The 6,336-nt window shown below is 42.3% G+C and overlaps 1 pseudogene; it reads right to left on the bottom strand.

Moving 5' to 3' along the window:
• Positions 1-1,805: 1,805 nt before the first annotated feature.
• Positions 1,806-2,500, bottom strand: LOC113630210 (calcyclin-binding protein pseudogene; annotated as a pseudogene).
• Positions 2,501-6,336: the final 3,836 nt, after the last annotated feature.

Below are 6,336 nucleotides of genomic sequence, written 5' to 3'. Positions count from 1 at the left end.
AGTCATTAGAGAGGGGAGGAGAGAGACAAACCCATGTAGATGAAGAGAGATGACTCATGTTTTTAGGCTCATGGGCTTATCCTTGCTTTTCTTGCAGGTAGCATGGCTAGATTAGGGTTCCCTGGAATAGGATAGGTAGGTTCTACAGGTGGTACAAAGATTACTCTCTGTGGGGCAGGGGCTGGTCTCTCAAAGCACTTGAGGTTATGACAGTCCTGAAGCATGAGGCTTCAATGTTTTATTCATAGTCTGCAATGAGGAGTCCTCAGAGGACAGAAAAGTCTGGCCCAAGGCTATATTTTTATAAAAATCTGCTCTATCATAAACTCTAGGGGTACATGTGCTTCTCTGTGGACAAAAGGAAAATCTCTCAGAAGCTGACCTTTAGTATTTAGTTCTTCAAAACCCCACTTAGTAAACTGAACGGTGACCTGCTGAACAGCACGTGTTGAGCGGAGAATCCAAGAAAACTGAAATCTTTCTCAGCATTGTATTCATACCATGAGGACTTTTACAACTATAATGTCAACTACAGTGGTTTGAACACAAGGGGATAGAGTTTTATTTCCTTAATCAGCCACAAGGATAGGTTGAACCCAAAGTATTGATCCCATTTAGGGAGCAGTCCCTAAAACTCTACTGTTACAGATTCATTTCTTTGCCTTGAGTATTGTCCTCTCCCTCTAGTTCCCTTTCTCAAATAGCCCAGATGCAGATTAATGAACCAAGCCATTAACACCTTAGGGTGAAAGAGTTTGACAAATCCATGGGCAATAACAAAAGGTGGGGACATGAGAAGCTTAAAGTAGTGGTAGGGAATATGAAAAGATTTCAATCAAAAATTAATATTTTGCCTGGGAAACCCATCTGTAAGCATAAATTTCACCAATTCTCTTGTTCTCAGGCAGAATTTCTCCACCTTGTTATTAGGGCGGGAAATGTTTTGTCATGGGGGGTGGGTATCCTGTGCATTGCAGAATGTTTAGCAGTATCCCTGCCCTCTAACCACTAGATGCCAGTTGCAACCCCAGTTATGAGAACAAAAAATGTCTCCAGTCATTGCCAAAAAAGTCCCCTGGGGGGCAAAATCACCCCCACTTGAAAATCACTGGTCTAGTGTAAATAAATTATAATCTTGGTGATGTTAAGGGTACAATCAATACAACTGATTTCTCCCATAGATGGAGCTCTTGCTCAACAAAGTGTTTCATTAAAAGGGCAACAGGCAGGGAATCAAACCGGAAGGAAAAACACAGATCACAGGGTGCTTAATCAACTGCAGGTTGTCCTTGCTTTGGCCCCTCTTCTGAATCAGCAGGAAATGGACTGCGTTGGAAAGTTCCGGTTCCTAATGGCTGACTTGACCCTCTAGGGCTGGCCAGATAGGCTGATTTTTTTTTTAATGCAAAAATTCACGTTTTATTTTTATTTCTACATTGGTGGGAGCTGATGTCAGGAACTGAAAGGCAAGCAATAACTTTTGTTTCTGAACAATAATACACACAATGTGGCATTTTCATTAGGCTTCTTTACATTGCTTCTTCACATTTCACACTAGAATACAACATTACCCTTTTCTTGAATAAAATGACCCAGTTACTAAGGAAACCATCTTTGGAGGGAGTGTTTAATAAGCATATTTTATTTAAATGAATCGTCCAGTAGGAAATGGAGAATTCATTGCCTTTACTTAGACTGTGTAAGTAGTTAGTTATATGTCAAATTTATGTGCGCAGCTCACCAACATTTCCTTATTGGAAACATCAATATATCCACATCACAGCTCCCAAAAAGACTTTAAAGTCTCAGAATTCTGTATCTCCTTTGGCTTGTTTCTCTCTTGATTCCACCCAGACTTTATTAATGGTTCGCTTCACATAATCACCTCCATCTTCATAAATTTTCTTTAGAACATTCATTAATCCCTCACTAGGATCTGTTTCAGTGTCGTAGGAGGGCTTTTCTTTCTCTTTGCATTCTTTTTCAACCTGAGTCAGGTAGACCTACGGTGTGTTTTCCGCTTTCTTCCTGCATAAGATAAGAACGGTATCTGTCTTGATCTTTTTTTAACTGCCTTCCACAGAGATGGGTTACAAGAGATTGTTCGTAATCATGGAGTAACTCTTCCCATTTAGACTCTTTACCAAAAGATCAAATGACCTCTCTGTGAAATGCACCTGCACATTCTCAGCGGGGACTTGATGAACTCCAGTTAAGGTCATGTAGATTTTCACAAACTTATCTGACTGATCCCATCCATAATTGCTGATTTTCACTGTCTCTCTGTCGTTATAGAAGCAGCCACAGCGGCAGGCTTTTCACTTTCCAGAAGCTCTGCTTTCCTCTGTGATTTCTGCTGCCTCTTGGTCTTGATTTCTGTCTCAATCTTGGATTTTTCAGCTGTCAGGGCATCACGTACTCTTTTTCTAGTGGCTTTTTCCAGCAGCACCTTCACCTCTTCTAGATCTTTCTGTAGCTCCTCCACAGCTGAAGCCATGGTCGGGCTGTGTCAGGCAAGGCCCGAGCTGCAGCGGCACAGGGGTGAGAACAGGAAACGCCGCACGGACCACGCTCACCCCGAGCGCAGACCACACCGGCACCAGTCAGAGTGGCCACGGTCTTCGGGCACCAGAAAGGCTGATTTTGAAGATGGAAGTTGCTAGCTGTCCAGGTCTCATGCAGAGAGTCTCCTGGACCAGGCTGGGAGAACACCAAGGTCTGCAGAGCATCACCCAAAGCAGCGGGCCACTCATATGCTTTTGATATTGCAAAATTGTTCCTAGTTACTCTGTACATTTTGCCTTTAAATTGCTTTCATTGTTTTGTGTGGTCTGTGGTACACACCTCATTTCTTTCAGCTGCAGTCATCATATTTCCAGCAGTTAGCTCATTCAACAGAAGTTCCTTGCATTTTTATCCAAGGAGTCAACATTATGTTAAGGAGCAGAGGTGAAGGGTTGGAATACATTGCCCTGAGGCGAGAGGCAACTAACCCCATAAAATGTGTTGTTACCCAAAGAGAGAATATTCTTTAATCACCAAAGTGATGCTGAGAAAGTCTCAAAACTCCCTTTGACATTTTGCCGAGATTACATGGGAACTGGTTATGCATTAGACAAATTGCAATTCTCATTTACCAGCTCAGGGCAAGGTCAGGCTACCAGAAAGCAACAGTGATGCTTCTTCCCAGGGGAGGTTATGTTGCAAGCTTAATCCTTTTCTCTTCCACTTGTGAGGTGAGTGGGTTGACAGGTACAGGATAGAGTTGACATTCAGAGCCGACATTCTCTTACTTTGTCACTAGCAGCAGAGTGTCCAATGTCAGGACCAAGATTCATCATAGCCGGGAGCTGTTGACTGGACTTGTTTATTACTGGTAAACTCTTCGGAACAAATTCCATAAGGACTCCTGTTGCTAGATGAACACCCGAGAGGCAGAGATTCAGGCTCATAGGGAACTTTTTTTAGATTCATTAATTCAACAAGTACTTTTGGAGGCTCGACTATGTGTAGATATAAACTTGGTTCCACTGAAGGCAATGACGTCACTCCCAGACACCAGCGCTAAGCGTAGACCCACCAGGAAGCACAGAAGCCCGTCTAGGACACTCTCTTTGCCAAGTCAGCTTGTCAGCACTCCACAGTCTCCTTTTCAGAGCCTCTCTAGGGAGCTTTTTCCTTTGTCTGCAATAGTAGCAACTCCGTGTGATGGGGTGCTCCACCTTTAATGGGGTGTGAGGAGTTCAAGCAAGCAAGTCACACACGGTCTGCTCCCATTCATTCTCTCCTCCGTCGCCAGCAGTGACAGAAGTGGAAGCTTTGCAAACCAAGGAACCTGATTTAGACTGAGCGTGCTACTTGGATTTGTAGTCTTACAAATCTCCTTGCATGTTTCTTCTCTGTGTACTGGCCTAGAACCACTGCTTTGATGCAGAGATTCTTAACCCTGGCTACACATTGTGATCACGGGGGAGAAACTTAAAAAATACTGCTGCCTGGGCCCCTTCCCTTTGATTCTTTCATTAGTCGGGGGCGGGAGGCGGTGCATTTTCCCATGGAAAAGTAATAAAATTTACATCAGTGTTTCTCAGTTCTGGCTGTACATTAATATCAGCTGGAGGGGGAACTCTTTTAGTTTCTTAATATCTGAACCCCATCCCAGACCAATTAAAAATGATTCTCTAGGCTAGAGCCCCAGCATCTGTAGTTTTTAGTTCCCCAGTATATTCTAGTACATATGTCAATATGGGGCCACTTCTGCAAATTCTATTACTTTCATGCGGATTTAGTCTATACCAGCAATCCAAAAGGCAGAAAAGGTCACTAAAAGAAGGGTCAGATTGGGATGGTTCTCTGTGCATAAGGAATCAAAAGCCAAACATTTCTTCCGGAATCCATGAGACTCTGTGTGTGTGTGTGTGTGTGTGTGTGTGTGTGTGTGTGTGTGTGTGTTTGTGCATGTATGAACATAGGCAGGACAGGTTTGTAGAGCTGCATGAACAGGAGTAGAATGTTCAATTAACGTTAAAATAATGTATGTTAAAATATGTTAAAATAATGTAGAAAGTTAGAAATAAATCCCATCATGTATATAATGAAAGAAAATTCATACAAAAATTAGTTGAATTTGCTTCACTCAAATGTCATAAATCTTTTAAATTTAATTTAATTTTTTTTTTTTTTTTTGCCAGGATGAGTTCTTGTCTGAAGGCTCCAGTTCTTGTCTGGAGGTCACTTTCAGTCTTATTCCTATTGATGGCCAAATTCAGTACCTGTGGTTGCAGGATTGAGGTTCCTGTTTCCTTGATGGCTATTGGCTGGAGACCACTCTGAGCTCCTAGAGGCTGCCACATTCCTTGCCATGTGGTCCCTTCCATTCCCGAGCCAACAATAGTATATCATATCCTTCTCATGCTTCAAATCACTGACTTCTTTGGTGTCTAGACCCAGATTTTAAGGACTCATGTGATTAGGTCGGGTGCACCTGGATAATTCCTATTCATAAATTCAATTGTGCCATGTAAGATGACCTAACCATGGGAAAGAGATCCATCACATTCTCAAATCCTCATGATTATACAGTGTGTGTATGCCAGGAGTTGGGCATCTTGGGAGCCACCTTAGATTTCTGCCTACCACAATACTCCTTCAAGAAGCTTGGCTAAGAACAGAAGAATCCTGAGAGGAAGTGGGATTAAATGATTCTTTTTAAAACCATGAGCAAGAGCAAGCCTGGAACATATTTACATGCTGAGAAGAAAGGATACAAAAAAGGGATTAAAACTCCAAGAGGGTGAAAATAATCGTAAAGGGAATTGAGGATACGGCTCCTGAATATAAGATTTAACTTAAAGGAAGAACAAGCTCTTCTTGGAAAAGAGACCATGAGGGTGGATGCACATGTGGGACATTGCATCCACCCTCATGGTCTCTTGAGGATGGATGTGAGACCATGAGGGTGGATGCACATGTGGACATTGTATGTGCAGGGGCAGGAATTTCATGGAATATCTTCACATCACCTCAAGGCGTTCCCTAAGAAGTAGGAGGCCAAGGTAGGCAGAGCTAGGGACCGGGTAGATAGCACTGGAGGATGCTGAGAGAGTGAGTATTAGAAATGGAACTTGAGATGGCTCACTCAGGGCATCCACAAGTGCTTGAAGAATTAATAAATCCATCCAATAAGCACAGAGGACGCCTGAGCTGTGGTGCCCATGTGTGCACCATGGGCATCTCTCCCCAACTCTGAGTTCAGTGACATAATGTTAGTAGCTTGAAATTGGCCATAGTGGGGATATTTATACCTTGGAAATTTGCTAACACCGCAATTAGAGTTTTTAAACAGAGAGCTAGTTGTTAAATATTTACCAGCCCACAGTCCTGCAGGGATAGCCCTTTGGGTTCCAAAGGCATCAGCCTACCTCAAATTGTTTCCGTTCATAAACTGCTAGTTCCACAAAGAGGTCATAGGAGCATCTGGATAAATGGCAAAGTGAGCATAGTTTACAAAAAGGTGCCTGAGGTTGCTAAAATATTTAGCTCTCGTACTAATTTTATGTACATCAATAATAAGGGGTAATACTGCTAAGGGAGGCTTAAGTAGCAGCTTATAAATCTCTTCTCTCCACAGAACAGTTTTTAGTCTCCAAATATGAGGATCAATTGGGATTCATGATACTAGGAGTGTTTTAGGCGTTGAAGTGAATATGGGTAGAAAATAGAAAAATTTCCTTCCTTCCTTCTTTCTTTCTTCCCACCCTCCCTTTCTTCCTTATTTTCTTCCTTTTTTTAAAAACAATATTTGAGTTTTTAAGATAAACATGTTATTGTAACTTG

This window comes from Aethalodelphis obliquidens, unplaced genomic scaffold (assembly GCF_003676395.1).
Source record: "Aethalodelphis obliquidens isolate GAN/ISIS:26980383/991018 unplaced genomic scaffold, ASM367639v1 scaffold29, whole genome shotgun sequence".
In the NCBI taxonomy this organism is placed as follows: Eukaryota; Metazoa; Chordata; class Mammalia; order Artiodactyla; family Delphinidae; genus Aethalodelphis; species Aethalodelphis obliquidens.
This window is presented reverse-complemented; position numbering and strand designations above follow the sequence as displayed.